Below are 22,371 nucleotides of genomic sequence, written 5' to 3' on the forward strand. Positions count from 1 at the left end.
AGAGCTGCAGTGTCCGAAAAGGAAATAGGTCAGAAGTAAAAAACATTTTTTTTAAAAGGAGTACCCACACTTCAGAACCCTGCAGTAGAAGGACACTGCCACAGGAAGCAGTACTTAGTCCAGGCTCCACGGACAAAGATGCAAAGACTTGTAGCCCGGAGGAAGACAGAGGAGCAGACCAAAAGGAATCATGGAAACAAGAGTGATGTTGGAGCCATGTGAAAGCCAGCAAATTGTAAGTTATGTTACGAGATAGCCACGTGGGAGCCAACCAATGGTGAGAAAAAGGTATGTAAAGGTAAACTAAGCACCTTCAAATATTCATTTATTTATTTTTTAAATACAGTAGATTTCGCAAGCGCTGTGCAGGTAAAACCTAAAAAACACTATGGACATACAATATGCCATGTTAAACACTTCTAGGCTCCAGTTCCCCGAGAACGGTAGGTATAAGTGTTTTGTGACCACCAAGTAGTAGCAAGGTTCCTCAATCTCAACTCCAAGAAGTAAAAGACTGACCAGTGTGCAGAGGAGCAACAGACAAATTAAAATCTCAGAGATAAGGAATGAGTGGTAACAGGAACTAAATTGGTTGTTGCTGCTCAACTGGCTTGTCCCTTACTATTTTTAAATACATATACCACAAATGGTCTCCTTTCTGTATTTTCTAAATGAGGTCTTTTCTCAGATCTGCCTTTTTTCAAGGTTGTTTTTATTGAATGTCATATTTCTGTACCCTTTTTACATGCTACTAGATAAAGTCTTGTACTCCCACATAAAAATCTACTTAAAACATATATTTGTATTCCATGGTATTATTAGCAAATTGTCTTGCACCATTCATTTACATTTTAAAAAGGAATGCAGGTAGGAACAACATATGTGCCCAACCTTCCGACACTGCATGCAGTATTAGTAAATCACCCCTACAGCCGGCCTTGCGACCCTAAGGCATGGTGTGCTATACTACATGCGTGGGCGTAGCCACATAAGCAGACACTACTCCCCTGTGCTGGTTCCATAACTGCCAGCACAAGTGATCAGGGAGTCCATTTTAAAGTATGTGCTGAACACTGGTGAAAACAAGATCCCCCGCTATGTGATGTCTTCACTGAAAACAGGGATGTTTGGTATCAAACATCTCGTATCAATAAACCCACACTGATGCTAGTATTGGATTGAGTATTACCTGCACACAGAAGGTCCCTTAGAGGTGCCCCCTAGAAACTGACCAGCCACTGATGTGCTGATTGACTGGTTTTCGCAAGCCTGCCACTAGAGATGAGTTTCTGACGCCCACGGTTGAGGGGCTTTGCTCTCAAGGGGTCATGAACCGAGCGTGCTCGGGCAGGGGGTGTTTTCACCTCCTCCCACAGGATGGCCTGCAGATATGCATTCCCAGGCAGAGGAGCTTCAAAGGGCCTAGTGCCTTTGGTATGCAAACCTGTCTTCTCTCACAGGAGAAGAAGCCAACCCTCTTTGTCCAGAGCCATTTGGCACCTGGACTGGCAGGAACATTAGTTAGTCCAATAGGCGTGTCTACCCTAAGGGTAGTGCCACCACTAAAGTGGACTACCTGAAGTGGAGGTGACTTTTCAAAGTTAGCCATCTTGTTGATGGCAAAATCAGGAATTCTGGGGCAGTGTTATGACCTACCCTTGGGGTCATATCGGGGGCGTAGTGACCCACGAAGGTAGGTAGTCCTTTGGTACTATCATAAAATCCCTGACATCCCTAAATTCAGTTCTTAGGGGAGCCCCTAGCTCCAGAGAATCAGATCCTGCCAACCAAAAGAAGAAGAAGGGCCAAAGAACTGTGAAAGCAAGAATTGCGGAAGAAGCAACTAACGTGGCACCAGCCCTGCTGGTCTGTTTTCGACAATTGTGCCAATGTAATCTCGCCCTGCAAGCCACAGATCCTCCAACGGTCTTGGAGGACTGCCAGCACTTCTCCGAAGACACAGGAACACCCTTGGAACAGTAGAGCTGTTCCTCTGCATCTTGCAGGTACCAAAGACTGAGCCGTGAGGCTCCAAGACCGCGAAAACCCGACACCAGGAAGCACCACTGCACCCGGGCCACCTAGCCCAAGCTGAAGTGGGCCAACAGTGCCAAAGTGGTGCACAGACACTCCAGACTCGAAGCCCACCTTGGGTCTCTCCACTGGGAACTTTCGAACCCCGCCTGCAACATCTCTTTGCAGGCCTCATCTATCACGACCGCTCCCAGTGACGAACACCCGATGCCTAAGTTCACCTCTGCAACTGTTGTCCCTGACCTGTAGAGATCACCAATGGTGCCCTCACATCCTAAGCATCATGAGGTCTGAGCCCTCCTGTCGGTTCAGCCCGACTGGTTCCCCACTACGACCCTGAAGTCTCTGCTCACGAAGACCGGTCTCCACCGACTTGCATTGGACAGCCGACACTGTTTTTCACCACTGCACCCGGCCGCAATCGTGCCGCTGGAAGGAGACATGCTGGTGTTGCCTTGGACCTTGCCCCATTCTCACCTCGTGTACTTGAATACCATACCATTACCTCTACGTCTCTAGTCCTTATCCCAGTCATTACAAGTAAAGTTATGTTACCTCACACCAGGAACAAAGCAGGAGGATCCCAAAAGCCAACTACACCCAAATTGCTTGGGTGCCATAAAAGGGGCTGACACTCCTAGCTCCTCCCGTTTTGTTTTGTTTCCTGCACTGATGGAAAGAAGACTAGGGAGGTCTCTTCTGAACTCAGGACGTTTTAAGGCCTAGCAACCCTCCTCTGTGGGTCTTGTGAAAGTTCTAGCCTCCTCTGAGGGAGCTGTTTACTTGAGTGGAGGATTGATTGTTTGTCTACTCAGAAGTGGCCTCAGTGGTTTCCTTTCTGTGCTGAACATCTTGGAATGGCCTCTGGATCTTTTCTCCCTCCGCATCCTTGTGTGCGGCCGGAGGGAGTGGGCTGTCAGGTACGTGACGTGCAGCCGAGTTTGTGCATGCATGGGGAGGCTGGTTGGACTGAGCATAAGCAAACGTTCATTTCGGCCCCAGGGGATGAACAATGCCTCTTTTCCTGGCCTATTCAATGTCCAAGGTGAGCGATTATATTGTGTAATTGTGAAATTTGGCAGTAATCTCTGGCTGATGGCAGTTTTGCTTGTTTTGTGACCATGGGCAAACAAATGGAATAACAGAAGGCATACTCAGCCTTCATCATCCCACTCTCCTCCAAAGCGCAAAAGACATTCCAGTGAGGATGAGGAGGAGAGTATTAGGAGAATAGTCATCTAGAATTTAGAGGCCTTCAGTAAAGGTACATCCTTCTCAGTACAGGGAAGAAGGCTGCAGAGCCCTTTCCTCTTCATCGGACTTAAAAGGCAAACATGTCTCAAAGGAGATGATGGGGGATTTATGGGCTCATTTCAGAAGTAATATGAATTTCCCGGCAGTAGAGGGGCAAGGAACTACAGATAAATCCCTGCTGAGGCAGATCCAACAAAAGTCTAATGTGGGTTTGACCATTCATCAGTTCATTCTGGATGTAGTCAAACAGGAATGGAAAGACCCTGACAATATAATTTTGCTGCGTTTCATGCCTTAACTCTATCCTTTGGAAAACATGGAGACAGCGGTACCTGATAACGTCCATGTGGATTAGGAGGTGGCAAGTCTGGTAGGCCGCTCCTCTATGACAGAGGAGAAGATTCCGAAGGATCCTTCGAGCAAAAAACATGGATTCTACACTGAAAAGCCTTTGCTGGTTTGCATGTAGCCTTGACAGCTGGGATTTATGTAGCCTACACAGCTCAATCTCGGATTACAGACTTTAAGAATTAATTTATGGCCATTAGGAATAATCAGATGGTTTCCCACTTCTAGAGGATATTGACTGTCAGATTGAGTTCCTTTCTGATATTTTGTCTTGTATGTGGTCTCGACAGGCGGGCTTCTGTGGTAGCTAGAAGGAACTTATATCTGAAAGACTGGAACACTAATGCAACCCAAGGTCAACTGCGCTCAGATGCCACTTGAAGACTCTAGACTCTTTGGGGCAGAACTGGAGGATAATCTCCATCGTATTTTTAAAGAGCGGAAGCATACATCATCATTTTAGTGACAATCCTCTAGGGGCGTCTCAGTTCTTCAAAGTCAAAGACCTCTTTTTTTCAACCTTCCAGGAGACAGCCGAATCAGGAGCAGTCTTCAAAGTTTCAAGCAAGATCTTTCAAATTTTTAAAAAACAGAAACTGAGACGCCAATGTCAAGTGTAAGCGGCCCTGAATATGCAGAGAGGAAGGTGTCGTCATTATAGGTTGGAGGTCGGATTCAGCAGTTCATTTTCTCAGTGGCAAGAAATGTCATGGGATAGATGGGTTCTTCAGGTCATTGCCATAGATTACAGAATAGACTTCTCCTCAGACCGGAGGTCCACAGAGACCATTCATACTACTTTGCCTTGAGATCTGTCCAAGAATTAAGTCTCCCTGAAAGGGATCCTAGATCTTCAGAAGAAGTCAGGAGATGGGTGAATGAGAGAGTACTCCTTTGTATTTCTGGTTATGAAGTCATTAGGTGTTACCAGCTGGTGATAGATCTAAAGACACTCAACACGTTCATCATAACATCAAACTCAAAATGGAGACGCTACAAAGGATTAGCCAATTAATTCCTCAAAGTCACTATCTTATTACACTGGACCTTATGGATGCATCTCTCCATATTCCTATTGCCAAGTCTCATGACAAGTTCTTGAGGTTTGCAGTTCAGGATCAGCATTGGCAGTTCAAAGTCCTTCCTTTCAACCTAAAATCATCCCCAAGGGTGTTCTCGAAGATGATGACTCCAGTAGTGGAAAATCCCCATTTATTGGAGGCTCCGGTCTTTCCATATTAAAATGACTGGATGATCCATGCCGCGTCAAGAAATATGATTTTGGGGTCTTGAGAGCAGGCGAAGTTGACTTTGACCTGGCTGGGGCTTCTTCTCAATTTGCCCAAATTCCAGCTGTCAGGGACTCAACATCTAGTATTTATAGGATTTTGATTCTTAACAGACCTTGCAAGAGTCTTTCTTCCAGTGGAGAAAATCAATCACCTTCAGCCTGTTCTTTGCAATTTGTTATCAAAGGAACAGGCTCCTGCCAGAAGTTCAAGGCCACATGTTAGCAGCCTACATAGAGTCCAGTGGGCGAGATTGCACCTTCGACCTCTACTATGGCATCTCAACAGTTGCTGGTCTAAAACTACAGATCCTTTAACCAAGTCGGTGCCTGTAACTGAGGAGTTCAGAGACAATTTTATTTGGTACTTGAACATTGGGCAACTCTACAAGGGCATGTGTATGCATTAAGCGCCTACTGTAGTGATCACGATAGATGCCAGTGCCATAGGATGGGGACCAACCCTTCAGGACAAGTCAAGTCAATTCAGATGGTCCCTTCTAGAAAGGAAGAGGCCAATGAATTAAAGGGACCTCATGGCAATTCTCAAGGCAGTAAAATTCTTTCATTGCAATGTGGTACAGAGAAATGTGGATCAGCATCTTGATTTGCCATCTCTTCTGTATGAGGAGCCAGTGGAATGAGGGGTGATGTGGATCCGTTTGGGGAAGAAGGGGGGGGGGGGGGTCATTCGAGGATGAGTCTATCCACGGAATTTTGTATGGTTTGCAGCCACTTTAGGAGGCGAGTGGTGATACCTGCATAGAGTGTAATGCTGTAGTCCAGGCGGCTGGTGACAAGAGCCTGAGTGACGGTGCATCTAGTGTTGATGGGGAACCATCTGAAGATTTTCTGGTGCATGCAAAGAGTGAGGAAGCAGACAAATGAGACTGCGCTGAACTGGGTTTTCATGGCAAGTTTGCTGTCTAGGATAATGCCGAGTTTACCAGCATGATCTGTCAGTGTGGGTGAGGGTCCTAGTTCCGAGGCCCATGAGGAGTCGTTCCACGGGGAGGTGTTGTTGCCGAAGATCAGCACTTCGGTTTTGTCTGTGTTGAGTTTCAGGCACTTGTTTTTTGGCCAGTCGGCGACACCCATCATACACCTGCGAAAGTTGGCTCTCATGGTGGTGGGGTATTCTACAAGCGAGAGGATGAGCCGGGTGTCATCGGCGTAGGATATAATGTTTAGTCCATGGGCACTCATCTAAAAGAGCAAAGATGTAATTAGTGATGCAGGTGCAGAGGTATCAGATCCAGAGGTGTGCTGGGCCTCATTGCACTGCTGATGTGGCTCTCTTTCCCTATCCAACAGGAAAGGAGGAGTCATTTTAACTTGCTTGCATTAGAGACAATGGTAAACTTTCTATACCACTGCAGTCAAAGCCCATCAGCACCATCTTTTCTGTCACTCTGTATTTCACACTCCCTATGTGGTTGGCAATCTGCGCTCTCCCAAAAACACTTGCACATCTCACCTCCTTCCCACCCCCTTCCCCTTTCCCACTGCAGTGAATGGACCTTGTGCGCTCTAGGGGCTCCAAACGGGCCTCGTGAATGTTGCTTGGCGTCTCCGACTGACTTCCTCGGTGTCTCACGCTGCCAGCCTAACACTTCTTGTTCTTCCTGATTTCATACACTGCTTGCCGCTGCTCCCGTCAGTCCGCACATTAGAGAGTGCTTGCCCCTTTAAATCGCAGGTAGAGACTGCTTAAATCAACGCGGGCTGTATCAAGTACGTGCCTTCCGTCGCCTTCAATCTCGTCATTCTGCTTCCAAGCTGTCGCGTACATTTCAGAACTCACCCCGGCGAGGGAAGTTAGCCTTTAAGACAGGAGAGCAGTGGTGAAAGTAAATTTGTATGGATGAGAGCAGCGAAACTCTCCCCTTCAACAGGTCACGGTCAGCAGATTATTCTCAGCAGTAATCTTGGAAAGATGCAATGCTGGGAAAGAACACTCCTTTCTTTCCTAGCACGTGTCGAGAGCAGCATCTACACTATAACGGCACCATACCCGCACTTCACCATACGGCAGTTGGATAGAAGATCTCCAACAAAGAGCCCCTTCTTAGGGAGCCCGTTGGGGATTGCATCGCCGCCCCAACGAGGAGCAAGCCCAGATGATGAAGCATGACACCTGAAAGGGTGTGTGAGGGCATTTTGAACCAACACATGGATCCCCACTACTACCCTATTTAGGGAATAGTGAGATCCAGCCACTTGGCTTCCCTAAAGAGCATCGGTTTTTCGAGAGGAACAACATAGAAATCCTTTTTGAATTTCTCTTATTGAGGCATCCTCTATGCTGGACCTCCCCACTCCTCCTAAAGGAAATGCGCCTCTAGTCCCTTCTCCTTGTTTTGACACCCTAGAACAAGGTCTTATATCTTGAATTGAGTGGACCATAGTGGGCTTGGTAGAGATGCTTGGATAAGTAGACTTGAGAAGACAATATTGTTGTAAAAGGATGTTGAATAACAAGACTACTACAGATGCTCTAGCTGTGGAAGGATTTTCTTATATGGGTACCAAATGCAAAACAAGCATTTACAATGCAATGGTCTCTCCATTATTAAAGGTAGAGCTATTGGCATTGCTCATGACTTTTTTTTTGTGTTTTTGGTTTTTTTAAATCATAAATAAATGGCATTGTCATTTACATTGCCAGTAGCTTAATCGTTAAATAAATGGCATTGCCATTTACAATGCCAAGGGTGACGCACGCTCTGTGGCTTCACGCGGAGTGTCCCATGCTCTGTGGGTGCACTGCAGTTGTGAGCAGAGTCACCCATGGTCTGTGGATGCACTGCAGTTGTGAGCGGAGTGACCTGTGCTCTGTGGCTGCACCGCAGTTGTGAGCGGAGTGACCGATACTGTGTAGCTGCACTGCAGTTGTGACCAGAGTGACCCATGCTCTGTGGCTGCACTGCAGGTGCGAGCTGGGTGACCCATGCTCTGTGGCTGCACTGCAGTTGTAAGTGGAGTGACCCATGGTCTGTGGCTGCACTGCAGTTGTGAGTGGAGTGACCCATGGTCTGTGGTTGCACTGCAGTTGTGAGCGGAGTGAGCCATGCTCTGAGACTGCACTGCAGTTGTGAGCGGAGTCACCCATGGTCTGTGGCTGCACTACAGTTGTGAACGGAGTGACCCATGCTGGGCGGCTGCACTGCATTTGTGAGCGGAGTGACCTATGCTCTGCGGCTGCACTGCATTTGTGAGTAGAGTGACCCATACTGTGTGGTTGCACTGCAGTTGTGAGCAGAGTGACCCATGCTCTGTGGCTGCACTGCAGTTGTAAGCAGAGTGAACCATGCTCTGCGGCTGCACTGCAAGTGTGACCCATGCTCTGCGGCTGCACTACAGTTGTAAGTGGAGTGACCCAAGCTCTGTGGCTGCATTGCAGTTGTGAGCGGAGTAACCAGTGCTCTGCGGCTTCACTGCAGTTTTGAGTGGAGTGACGTGCTCTGCGGCTGCACGACAGCTGTGAGCGGAGTGACCCATGCTCCATGGCCTGAATTTTGACCTCCTGTCCTGAATTTTGACACTTTGTCCTGAATTTTTACACTCACCGTCCTGAATTTGCACCAATGCCAGTTGGTCACCATAGCCCCTTTCCCAGCTATTGGAAGAAAAGCTGACACCCCTGCTCCCCCTGGGCTGGAGGGCCACCCCACAGGGCCTGCTGCAGCCATTCACTCCGCTGCTACATCTCAACAGGACATGCGCCCCGTCTCTCCGGGAGCACAGATTTCAAAAGCGAAAACAGAGCCCTACTTGAAATTTACAAAATCTGTATGAAATGAGAGGACTATTGAGATGCATACAAGACAACTTGAACCGTCTAAGTGGATTCTCCCAAAAACATCTGGCACCTTATGTCAAAAGTTTCAACACGCTCCGAATGTACAGCTGAGAAGGTGAGGGGGGGATATATGCGGGAGATAAAGCGAGGATAGATATACAGCATTAATGTTCAAACGTGCGATGAACTGGTTTCTCATGGGTCTCAATATTTGACATATTAGGGTGCTGAGGTGCTCGGGTACTTCCCCAAGATCAATCCTTGCGTGACGTTTCCTTCGTCGAAGGTGGGCAATTAAGGCAGTATGTCATATCGTCCTATTAAATATAAACATCGCTGCGTTTTTCAAAATGGCTCAAGTCGTGCGAGCTCCAGGGCCCACTCTGCGAGGGCACACTTTATCCCCCTCTCCCCTCCCCCTCCCACACCAGGGCACTAACAGCCCACAAGGGACGGTGCACAGGAAGATCTACCTGCTGCTTTACCCCTCAGAACATTTTTTCAAAACATGTCAACTATACCGAAAATGTTATTAATCCAGCATGCTATGTAGAAAACACAGTGTACGCAAAAACGGATACAGAAACGTTGATTTCGCTTTGCAAAACATATTACACGGTGGCAAGCACTGGAGCAGACCTTCCAGCCGCCTTCCCCAGGAGGTTTATACTTGCACCGTTTCTGGCAAGAGCTCTTGTGGGCGGTAAAACAAGACTTGCCATGATAGGATAGAAGATCCGGGCTAGTCCAGTGAAAGTCCCTCGTCCTGGGAACGTCTTCTCCAAGTCCCTCCCGCCCCGCGAGCCGCTGACATGCCTGGCACGGAGCAAGCACACTGGCCCAGTCCCAGACTGTAATGTGTGCAGGCAATGGTAACGTCAGGGGGAGGGGAGAGGGTCGCTTCATCAGCCCCCCCCCCCAGCCCACCGGGCCTCAGTCCCTGCTTCATTTATAAAGTGCGAGTTTCCTCCAGTCCGGGTCACAGCACACACATCCGCTGGAGTGCGCTCTGCACTACGCTCTTCTGGGGGTGTCATACGTGTGCAGCAGGCACTCACACACAGGTCTTTGGAGACGCCCCATCTTCCCCACCAGCACTGTCTTGGGCTCATTCACAAAAGAGTTTGCTTCAAAGCGCCGCTCGCGTGCATTATCCCTCCTGGCTCTGGCGCTGCCCACCCTCTGCCCTGTCACGCGCGCTGCCCACCCTCTGCCCTGTCACGCGTGCGCCCCTCATGCCCGGATCTCACACGCGCGCACCCACGCGGCCCCCGCTGGTTGTGCGCTGCCACCCAGTTCCACTGGCGCGCCTGGAAGCCTCTCTAAGGACAAAGGGCTCGAGGCACTCACCCTGGGCAGCTGCTGCGTTTCTGGATCCTCTTCGGAGTGTGCGAGGCTCCGCCCGCCGCTGCTCACGTGGTGCTGAAGGAGGAGAGGACCGAGTGAGTGCACTCTGTAGCTGGGAAGAAAGGGCGACTCCAGAGGTGGGCAGAGGAGCGGGGCAAGGACGGACACTGGAGAGGGGCGGGAGGGAAAGCCGTAGCTGGTAAAACGTCTCCAAGCGAAGCAAAATGTCAGTCCTGGTTTTTAGGCTCACCCTTCCCTCTCTCTGTCTGAGGAATCCAGTTCACTCCAAGGCAGGCCCCCAGAGCAGCTTCGGAAGTGCCATGTGGTCCCGCGTCAAGCACGGCATCTGTCCTGGGCTAGCTGAAAGAGCTACAGCGCCACACGTAGCTTGGAATCACATAGCTTGCGCTTTCCGCCTGGCCTCTCTGTCAAAACACACACAAGAAGGCCATTCCTGCATTCTCAGTTAAACTCACTTCACGGTTCCAAAACCAAACTACAAATCCCATAATGCAAGACCCTGCAGGCTCCAATGCCAGGAACTGGTAGACATCATAGTGGTATTAGCAGTGAGATCGGAGTGTTGCACAAAGAGTGAGATCAGGCTGCAGTATTCATACTGAGATCACAGTGCAGTACTAAGAGTGAGATCAGAGTGCAGCACAAAAATTGAGATCCGAGTGCAGCACTAAAAGTGAGATCAGAGTGCAGTGATTAAAGCACAGAACTAACAGTGAGATGAGAGTGCAGCACCAAGAGTGAGATGAGAGTGCAGTACTAACAGGGAAATCCGAGTGACGCTGTGGCTCATTGTTCGAGGTAATGTTGACACTGAATCCAGCTGAGGTGTGAGTGCGCTTCTAGCAGGGAGGCTGGGGACAAGTGGTTTGTGGCCTGTGGAATCACCGTGGCATTTTCTGTGCTAGTGCACGTTGGCTTTTATGAGTAACGAGGCTCGTGGAAGCAAGCGGATGGATGCAAGGGCCGGACGCGGTCGGGCAGAAATGGCTGCCGCAAAGCTCCGACATTTTCGGAATCGGGGCCGTGTTTTTTGTTGAGTGACGGATGACGTCACAGTGAGAAAGAAACGCAAAAAACACGTCCCCGAATCCGAAAAAGACGGGGCTTAAAGGGAGTGACGCCCCTCTCCTCCAATGGCTGGCCAGCATTTACGAGGCCAGCCAATGGAGAAGAGGGGCGGGTTCAAGCTCCCTAACTAAAAAAACATTAAATCTTCGGACCGAACTGCGGAAGCGCAGCCTACGGTCCTCGACCTAAACAACAGTTGATGGACAGAATGCAGAACAATGTCATACATTAACCCCAGTACAGAGATCTGGGTCTAAATCCATCGTTTTTTTGCTCACCATGCCTTTCCAGTTTGAACCCAGCCATATGCAAATCAGTCTTGACCCTGTGCCTCATGGGAACAGTCCAGCCCGAACTGCCAGTCCAGGTCCTCCCTGGACTGGAAACAGGCATCCTAGGACCGGTTTCTGGGTTTCACCCCTCTTCAGCCAGGCTAGCTTGATTCCAGTGGCATGGAGAGTATGGGACCCACGTCTGGGCATACCCATGACCACTTAGGGCAAATATAGCAAACACAACAAGATGATGGACGGAGTGCTAAAACTTTTCAACCACTCACCCCCAGTCAAGAGATCTGGGTTTGCTCAACATTCTGTCCATCGATTGTTCATTTTGCAGTAATGCAAGGGAAGCCTCACACTGAGGACTTAACCCCTATTCCTGCCCTCTTTGAGAATGGTCCATTTGCCTGCACTGTCAATAGACAGCAGCGCTTGTACAAAGGGAACCCCCGCCACCTGAAGACTGTAGCACCAGCATCCATGCCAATGGACCTCATTCAAGCGTGAGACTCTCGATTTTTTATGCTAAAAATAGCTTGACATTGCTGTCTTCCGCCTGAAATTGCCTCTCATACAATTAAAGCCAATGGGGGAATAGGCTCTTGATGCAATTGAAGACAACACTAGGAAAAGTGTTGAAGAAGACTTTATTCCGTTACACCACCACAAGTCCAGTCAGCTGGGGTCAGCTGTGGAATTTTCAGAACAAGGTAAGCATGAACCAAGGGGGAGGAAGGGGTGGGGGGACAGAATGTACCAACTGCCAGATAACAACACACCTCTCATTCAAGTGGAACAAAGGAAAAGGGAAGGGAAGAGGATAGGGAGAGAGAAAGGAGGAGAACAGGCAAAGGTACAGGGAAGAGGGCAATAAAGGTACATTAGCATGGATACCAACTAAACCATTACTCTACATGAGCAAGAAAATTGAAACGTTCATGAACTCAGGTTAAGCTATAGTCTTTGCCCCACACCGGAGTAGTCTTATTCCTCTGGGAAATTCTGGGAACTTGATATTCCCCTTAGTTCCGCCTTGATCGGAACTGTCATTGCTCTTAGCTCCTACTTGATCCAGATTGGCACCGGGACCTCCCATTGTGGGGAATAATTCTGTCCATACTTCAGGTTTGGCCATTCTCAAGTTGCACCACATTCTTGCTCACTTTGGTCATTTTGATGGGTTCAAAAAATCTGGAAGCATCCCTCCTGCGAGGTTTAGGAAGGTCACCCCGAACCAAATCTCCTTCCTCAAATAAACAAGATTTGACATGCTGTGTGTGTGGTCATATCTGCCCTTATATTTGACCTGGTGTTCACCCACTCTCATGGAAATTTCATTTCGGTCCACAACACACTTCTTTTTAATCTTCAGGTTGGGACGACATAACCTCGATCTTGGTGCTCTGCCTTTTATGGACATGAATTGGGATACCCCTGTGATGGTATTAGGAGTAGAGCGATATGCCCAAATGGTGTCTTGTAAAGCGGCTAAAGCAGATGTGCCAAGAGACTCTGTCCTTTGTAAACACTCCTTAAACACTGGGTTCATCCGCTCTACCAGCCCATTAGCGCAGGGACAATACAAGGCCATGTATGGTGAACAATGCCTAGGTCACTCAAAAATCCATTCATGTTTTCAGACGTGAATTGCACTCTGTTGTCTGTGACCAACACATCAGGGATACCTTCTTCAAAAAATGCCTCTTTCAAAAACGTTATTAAAGCTTCTGTGTCAATTTGATGCACACACTTGAACATTACCCATCGAGTGTGGTAATCCACCAACACCACGATGAAGCGATCTCTGAGCATTTTGAGGTTAAGTGGACCAATAATGTTCATTGCCAATTTGGACCAAGGTTTATTGGGGACCTCTACTGGGGAAAGCGGGGGTTTACATGTCTGGTGGGGTATTTTGTCACTCTTCCCACACTCAAAACATTCCTTCACAATGTTCTCTGTCATGGAGTCCATGCCTGGCCACCAATAATCCAGGCGTACCTTGTTCTTGGTGAGACTGCGTCCTAGGTGGCCAACGTGTTCTAAATCCAAAATTTTCCCCTTAACTTTTCAGGAGGGATGATCATCTCTCCTTACAAACCATCCCTTCTTGTATGTGAAGCTCTAGTCTCACCTCTCAATATTTCCATAGTGACGTAGGAACCTCGCTTTTGGTTGACGGCCAGCCCTCCCTTATCTATTCTTTAAGGGACTTAATTTCCTGATCTGCTCCAACACAGGCTTCCCATTCCTCTCTGTTAAGACTCGTTAACTGTAAGTCCATTTCCCACCACTCCCCATTGTCACCATCCTCCTCTACTTCAATCCGTGAGTGGGATAAATATTCTGCCACAATATTTTGCTCACCAGGCACATAGTTGACCTTGAAGTTCTAACCGTCCAACCCAAAAACCATCTAGCAATCCTGGGTGTAGTCCTCTCTGACCCTTTCGTGGTGAAAACAAACATAAGGGGTTTGTAATCTGTTTTTACTGTAAATGGTATTCCCCATAAGAAGTACTTGAAATGTCTGATGGCCCAAAAACAGACAAGTGCCTCCTTTTCCACCACCGAGTAAATTGTTCCTGCACCTTTGAGAGCACAAGAGGCAAAAGCCACCACTTGCTCCTTGCCCTCCACACATTGAGTGAGACTGGCTCCCAACCCTTTGTTGCTGGCGTCAGTACATAGAAACGTAGGCTTGGTGGGGTCAAATCTGTCCAGAGATGGTGCAGCCAAAATACCTTCTTTCACTGTCCTGAAAGCGTCATTACATTCACTGCTCCATACATATGGCACCTTGGACTTGAGCAAAATACGCAATGGTTCTACAATGCCGGCATAGTTACGAATAAATTTGGAGTAATACTACGTTAAGCCGAGAAAAGTCTTAAGGTCCTCAAAACACAACAGCGCTTCAGTGTTTTTAATAGCTTCTACTAGGTCTAACTTGGGTCTGATGCCATTGTGTGAGATAGTGTGGCCCAGGTACTCCACCGATGCCACTCCTATACAACACTTCTCCTTTTTCAGAGTGAGTCCTGCCCTTTCCAGATTGGACAACACACTTCTCAGCCTGATATTATGCTCCGCCACATCCTTTACATAGATGAGGATGTCATCTTGGAAGCATAATGTTCCGGGAAGATCCCTTAGCACATGCTGCATGATGCGTTGAAAAGCAGCCGCAGCCGAGGCCAATCCAAATGGCATGCGCAGGAACTGGAATGCACCCGACGAGGTAATAAAAGAAGTAAGGTAGCGGGAATCCTGATGGGGCTCTACCTGGTGATAGGCCACTGACAGAGCCAGGACACTAAAGCAACTAGCTCCTTTGATCAATGTGATGACATTCTGGATTTGTGGCAGAGGGTGTCTGTCCACCCAGATGTTTTCATTTAGGTCTCCGAGGTCCACACATAGCCTAATGTCTTTACCAGAGGCTTTGGTGGCGAGAACTATGGAGCCAACCATCGGGATCAATCACACGTAGGGCCAGTAGGCGGTCCAGTTTGAGTTTTAGGGGGTTTTGCATCAGGTGGGGAATGGGTGGCCTCTGGAGTTTCATTTGGGTAGCCAACGCTCTTTACAAATCATCAATTCAATTCAATTTGGCGCACTTCTAGATCCCTCCTCCACAAAATTTGGAGGGAGTTAGGATCCAAATTCTTTCCGGTACTCCGCCAGCTGTGTGGTCAGTCCTTTGGCAGTGGGTCGATTCCATCATGTTGGAAGCAGGCAATCATAACGCCCCTACTGAAAAAACAACCTTAGACCCTAAATGCCCGAAAAGTTAAAGGCCCATCTCTTTGCTCCCTTACCCAGTGAAGATTACGGAGCGCCTGGTGAGTAGGTCGCTTTCCGATTTCCTGAAGGTAAACAATGAGTTGGAAGATGAGCAATTTGGGTTTTGCCCAGGCCATGGGACAGAAACTGCTCTGATAACCGCCTTGGATGATCTCGAATGCGAGCAGATAGGGGACAACTGGCTATTTTAACCTTGCTGGACCTGTCTGCCGCATTCGATACGGTTAACCAGGCGATCCTCCTAGCAAGGCTGGAAGAAAAGGGGGTGGTAGGGGTGACTCTGAAATGGGTTCAGTCCTATTTGGCTAATAGACAACAGGTAGTGGCTCTCCCCCCTTTTCAATCTGGCTTTGTGGACATTGAGTATGGGGTACCTCAGGGGTCCTCAATTAGCCACATCTTGTTTAAGGCATATATGAGGCCACTGATAGGTATCAAGTATTTTAATACTAGGTTGGTAAACTATGCTGATGATACCCAGCTCATTCTGACCCTGGAAGGTGACAGTGATGGTGAGCTGGGTAATTTTCATGCTTGTATGCGGGAAATGGTTAATTGGTCAGAAGATAACTCCCTGAAATGCAACAATGACAAGGCTGAGACCCTGCATTGTTGGGTAGGCAGAGTGCCACCAGTTCTTCCTACTAATTTCTGGCCTATCCCTATGGATGCCCCTTTGGTACCCGTGAGGACGGTGCGAAATTTGGGGGTCAGCTTCAATGATAAGCTGAACCTAGAATCCCATGTCAACAAGCTGGTGGGGAGCTGCTATACTCTTATTAGAGAACTGCGGAAGGTGCTGCCAGTGCTTCCAGCCAAGGCCAGAGTCTTAGTGGTCAGGAGTGTTATCATGACCCGCATGGACTACTGCAATGCTCTGTTGCTGGAGTCCCCGAGGTATTTGCTCAATAGGCTCCAGAGAATTCAGGCGACAGTAGCAAAACTTGCACTTATGAGACCACGTCAGTCATCTTCATCTCTGGGTGAGTTGCACTGGCTCCCGGTGGCTCAGAGGGTACAGTTTAAGTACCTGAGCATCGTGTTTAAGGTGCTACATGGAACGGGACCCAAAACTTAACAGAAAAGGTTTGGATGGTATGCTCCCACACGCAGCCTCCGCTCCTCTTCAGCTAATTTAGTAATTATACCCAAAACAAAGAAAGTAACTATGGGAGGAAGAGCGTTTGGTGTGGCAGCCGCCCGCCTTTGGAATAGTCTTCCATGTGAACTGCGACAGGCACAGAATTTGACGCTGTTTCGTAAATAAAATCAAGACTTGGCTTTTTCCCAGAGTATAATCTCTTTAATATGATCTCAGTATCCCTCGACTGGTAAGATATGTGTACCACAGCGCCAGGATGCCAGTAGGGTTACAGTGCGCTTTATAAGTGGTCATACAATACAATACAATGGGCCTAACTTTACGAGCAACTAGCTTGGCCTTAGATTTGAGTTTGATAGAATGTTGATAGTTTTTCAACAGGCCCAAATCTTCACTGAATACGTTAGGGAAATCATTGCAGACCTCCATCCCTCCCACTGATGGACTTGATTGGGGGTATTAGGGTCTAATTTGATACCCAATTCCTTTTGGTGCCTTAAAACCAAGTAAACTGGAACATTTCTGTGTAACATAAATCTTGCCAAATGTTCTCCTGCCTTTGAACCCAATTTCCATCATTGTCATCCCCAATAAAGGTATGGGATCTACATTATAGCACCCAGGTTGTATATCAGGAGATTGCTACATGTCTTGCCATGCAGGGAAAAGTTTAGAAAAGCATTTTACATCCACTAAAGTGTAGGGGGAGCAAGAGTCGGCAAACACAGATACATGTTTCTTATCAAGAGTGATATTGCATGAAGGAAAACATGTGGCTTCAGTGCTATCTTGAAGTTGGAATATAAATTTGGTCTCAGCTGGAAAGTCATGTTCATTGGCCAAGACCGTTTTTTTGTGTTGTTCTCTACAGACTCATACAAGTGTAGAAAAAGAGGCCACATGGCGACACACAACTGCCCTTGCTGGGCAAGCTACATTATTTGCCAAATGGGCTGGGATGCCGCACCTGTAGCACTTGGGTTGGACTGCTGAAGAGGAAGTGCTACTGATTTTATTTTTGTTGTCCTTCCCTGTATCTTGTTTGTTAATGACATTTACATCAGTTAGCTTGTCTCCACCTTCCTTCATAGCCACAATGCAGTCGACTGTGTGTTCAATTCCTACTGCAATGTCAATTGCTTCTCTAAGGACAGAATTATCTACCAGTAGTCTTTCCTGGATCTTCAGGTTATTGGTGCACCTGACCAATTGATCTCTAATAAGTGACTCTTGAAGAGACTCAAACTCAAAAGTATTGGCTAAACCTTTTAAAGCAACAATGAATGGATTTACTTTTTCGTTTCTACCTTGCACTCTTCAGAAAGATTTGTGCCTTTCTAGCAATACGCTAATTTTCTTCCCGAAGTGCTTATCTAACCTGTTCACCGCAGCTTGATAGACATTTTCATCTTCATCGTTGTCCTCTTCGTCGGGACCTGGCACTGAAATATTATCATAAGTCTTACGACCTTCAATACCCATGTTATGAAGTAACGTGTGTAGTTTCCTTAACTGGGAGAATTTTTCCCCACCTATGGCAATAAGATAGGATTCTAACAATCCAAACTACTGTTTCCAAGGTAATAGGGGTTCACCTATTTCATTTAGTAAAGGAGGTGGTTGTGACATATTCGCAGAAGCCATGGCAACAGAGAGAAGGAAATGGTATGGTAATGGTAACAACTAAATATTTTATTATGCTGGAAAGTATCACCAAAAAGCGGTACCCATCAGAATGTACCAACTGCCAGATTAGAACAGTTCTCCAGATTACTTTTTTTTTTTTTAACTTCCCACTTTCCTTTTCTAAAATGTTGGCATGTATGCCCTAGAGTACTCTCTCCTCAATGCTGTATGCAGTCTGTCTGTCCGTAGTGTTGTCCCCCATTAACAAGGGATGAGTCAGTGCTGAATACCGATAAGGAAGGAGGAGTTCATGTTACACTCACTAGCCAATAAATCCTAAACAGAGGGCCTCAACTATGTCGGATTACCTTAACAGGTTCCATCTAACTTGGAACATAAACTCTAACTGCAACTTACTTTCCAGGACACGTGTTTCTGTTATATTCCAATACTAGACGTTTTGAAATGTCATCAAAAAACAGAACTAGAAATACCAAAAATCAAATCCAAATCTCACTGAGGAGTTCAGTTGTGTTTATGTTCAACTACTTGCCATATAGTGTTACACTTGAGGAATGCAATTGTCACACATAAGAAGACTACGGGAACACCCTCTACGCTGGAACCACAGCCAAACTCCAGAAAAAACTCCAGCGCATACAGAAGGCCTCGGCACGACTCATCCTGGACATCCCCCGTCACAGCCACATCTCTGCCCATCTGAAAGACCTGCACTGGCTCCCCGTCAGCAAGAGGATCACGTTCAGACTCCTCACCCACGCACATAAGGCTCTCCACCACATGGGCCCCAAATACCTCAACAGCCGCCTCACATTCTACACACCCACCCGCCAGTTCCGATCCGCCAGCCTCACCCTCGCCACCGTCCCACGAATCCGCAAAGCCACCGCCGGAGGAAGATCCTTCTCCTACCTGGCGGCCAAGACATGGAACTCCCTCCCCACCCACCCACGGCTGACCCAGGACCATCTCTCCTTCAGGAAACAACTCAAGACCAGGCTGTTCGAGCAGTAGCGACTCCCCCTCCTCCCAGCGCCTTGAGACCCTAACGGGTGAGTAGCGCGCTATACAGATTTGTTGATGATTGATTGAAGACTGCAAACATAAAAATGTCACACGTACCTATACTGAAAACTTGACAGCTGCGGCTTAGAAGCTACAAATATACCTTATGGTTTCAAATGCGGGCTGTAAATTTGAAGATTGCTATTGTTTCACTGATATATATTCACGTAATATGCAAGTTCGCGCTGTAGAAAGTCAAAAAGAATAAACATTCAAACTAAATCTAAATCAAGACCCACTGAGTGTACTTACTTTAACAACACTTTGCATGCTGAACTGTTCGTAGAATTCGGAGGCAATGAGCTCGTGCATCAGTCTGCGGTGCAAGAGGTGACGTCACATACGCTGTGGGTTTGACAGCTTCTGGGTCTCACTCTCACCTGGAAGGACAGCAGCCCTCAGTAACTTTACATGTCCCGCGCGCGCACTCCCAGCCTCTAGCACACACACCAGGCTCAACCAATCACAACCTTCAGCGACCTCGATTGGTTCTGACATACATGGACATAAACACAGAAAACGGGCTTTGCATTTTTGTCTCATTTTCGATTAGACTTCTATCTTTGAGTGTCGGTACCGAGGAGAAACTAACCAGACGTGTTAATTACGGGCATGCTTTGTGAAAACAAAGCAGCACGTTTTGAAGCTGGAATATGGACATCATTTCTCCTCGAGGCATAACTTTGGTCACATTTAACACGTTTCAAGATGGCCGATAATATTCGTTATGATAGTGGTTTCCTGGGCATCCTTTAACGCGAGTGCGAAGCAGTAGTTGTCACACAGCGGTGTTCAATGGAAATGACTGGAGAGTCGGTTAAGGACTGTGCCTGTACGCATACGCATGCGCAGAGTTGTCTGGAAAGTTGACATCGTCCCCCGTTAACAATGTCACCGCAAAATACGTCACCAGGAGGCGACCAGGAAGTGAGTTGTTTTTAGCGGCTGAGCAGGTCAGTTTATGTTTGGGGATCGGGATAACTGCAAAAATGGGCAAAGAGGAGGCAACCTGTTGAGGATGCCCAACGATATGTTAGGGGAAGGATAAATGATCAAATAGGCGAAATGAAAAATGACTTTTGATTCTGTTTTCAAGATATCTTATCCATACATACCAACAGACCCGATTCAGGCGGGAGACTACCGATTTTAAAAGCCAAAAATGGCTTTATTTTAGCTGTCTCCCGCCTGAAATTGCATTTTCTACAACAAAAGTCAATGGGGAATTTTCATTCTCCCGATTTTTTCTTTTAAATCTCCCACTTCCTGGTCCTTAAATGTTGGCATGTATGCTTATCTTATGGAGCTCAGTAGTAAAACTGACCTGTTAGTAGCTCACACCTTCGACTTTTCCGTCTTGTCCGCTGTACGAACCCGTATCCGCCTGTCCTCCTCTAACCCCCCCCCCCACCCCCCACCCGCGCCCTGGTTTCTCTGGTTGCCATCGCCCATCCGTTCACATGACGGAAACTTTAAGGATTCACTGAAGAATCCCTGATATGCCCAGGGAAATCTTCAGTTTCTTTTCAGTCTAACACCAGACACAAAGAATGCGTTATTTATTTCAATGTTCTGATCGTTGTAAGAGGAGCAGATTTTCATATATTAGGGCACAATCTATGCTGTGGATTTAAGAAGCCTGCTGCCTCCCTTTGATTTTGTATGTTACTTCATTTACCTTCGTACTTCTTTGTATCTTGTCACTCTATTTGCATTGGTGATGTCATTCATTATTCCTATGTAAGCTTCTGCTTTACTTGTGAAGTGCACTAACGTCAGGTTCTGTCTGCACTATATGAAACCGCGTACATAAGTATTTTCCTAAGAGTTGTATAATGTACACGTTTCTTGGCCTTCTATATGAATTAGAGTGTGTCAGTTATATGTCAGGATTGTTAGATAGCATCTGCAAATAAGGACTAGGAATTAACTTTCCTGGCGGAATTCTAGTATGACTAAATAACCTTCTAGATTGACTGAATAACCGTGCAACACGGCGACTTTGGGGACTCGTTTGAGGTCAAACTTTTTGCCAAGTGAATAGAGGTGGGAAAGCCAATAAATTAATAGTGTGATATGAACCAGAGTCAAGACAGAGCATTGGTGTGATGTTAAGAGCCATACAACTAGCCAAGCCATCAACACGGTCGCATTGAAATTAAGCAATGAATGCCATATAGTAAAATGATATAGACTCTTCAGAAGTAAAAGCAGTGTATGTCTTTACCATTTATTTCACTTGCATTAGATTGTATCTAACCCTGGGCGTAGTTTGCGAAGTAGCGCTACGCGTAGCACTGTTCACGATGATTGCACAGTGCCGGATGCTTGTCCGCACTGTGCAATCATTGAAAACTGCATCTTGCACAGTGCGAGCTGTCGTTTTCTGTCTCTCAAGTAGATTTTTACTCGAGCGGCAGCTTTCTCAATGTGGACTGGCAGTTTCTCATCGCGAGCGGTTGCGAGCATACGCGACCACTCGCAATGAGAAACCTGACCTCCCCGCGTTGAGGAATTCGCCGGGAGGTTTATTTTCCACGCTCGTGATCGCCAACTTGATGTTCGCGAATGAGGAAAAAGTCTCGCCGGGGTGTTATTTTGCTCACTCGTGGTGGCCAACTTGACGTTGAGGACTGCGAGCAAGCAGAAAATTACCACTACGCTACGCGTTTTCGCACTGTGCTAAATGCAATTCACGTAGTGCGAATTAGCGCAAACTACGCGAGCGTAGCGTAGTTGTCCACCCAGGATTAATTGTATCGGCATATACAGAGTATTAGAAATGCTGGTTTCTAAACCTAATGATCATACTGTTAGTGAACCAAGAGGCAAGTCAGTTGTTATATTTACCCTATGTGCTTGGTTGTTATTGTAGATGGAGCAACATTTATCCTTTTAAAACATCTACAGGCGAAATTGTTGCAAAGCACACACCCTCAATTGATATTTTCCAAGGTGCTCTCAAATGTGATTGATCTTGGGTTTCATGTTGATCAAATTAGCCCTTGCTGGGTTTGTCTCTGTCTCATTCTTTAATTCTTTGAGGAGCTGTTCTCGTTATTGCTTCAGTCTTCACTTGGTTATATTTATTTATTGCATTTTTTATATAGCATGAACCAGATGCTAAGGGTATCGGAGTGCTTTACACAATTAAAAGTAGGAGCATATAGAACAGAAGAGTTATAAAGACCTCAATAGTCTGTGCGAGGAGAAGCTCAAGTTCAAAATTGGATGTTCTTGTTTATGAAGGAGATTTCTCTGATCAAAGATTATGATAATCACTACATTCATAATGTTCCATATAACT

At 47.0% G+C, this 22,371-nt stretch overlaps 2 protein-coding genes across 3 annotated transcripts in view; one reads left to right on the forward strand and one right to left on the reverse strand.

Moving 5' to 3' along the window:
• The window catches only part of RECQL4 (RecQ like helicase 4), a 281,776-nt gene extending 262,290 nt beyond the window's left edge, over positions 1–19,486 (reverse strand). For both annotated transcript variants that reach the window (XM_078686614.1, XM_078686613.1), the window contains exon 1: positions 19,317–19,486. The gene's annotated coding sequence lies outside the window, so the exon portion shown is untranslated. The remainder of the gene's footprint in view (positions 1–19,316) is intronic.
• Positions 19,487–19,885: 399 nt separating this feature from the next.
• Positions 19,886–22,371, forward strand: part of VPS28 (VPS28 subunit of ESCRT-I) — a 50,195-nt gene continuing 47,709 nt past the window's right edge. Inside the window, exon 1 of the mRNA XM_078686615.1 lies at positions 19,886–20,017. The gene's annotated coding sequence lies outside the window, so the exon portion shown is untranslated. The remainder of the gene's footprint in view (positions 20,018–22,371) is intronic.

This window comes from Lissotriton helveticus, chromosome 4_1 (genome assembly GCF_964261635.1).
Source record: "Lissotriton helveticus chromosome 4_1, aLisHel1.1, whole genome shotgun sequence".
NCBI lineage: Eukaryota > Metazoa > Chordata > Amphibia > Caudata > Salamandridae > Lissotriton > Lissotriton helveticus.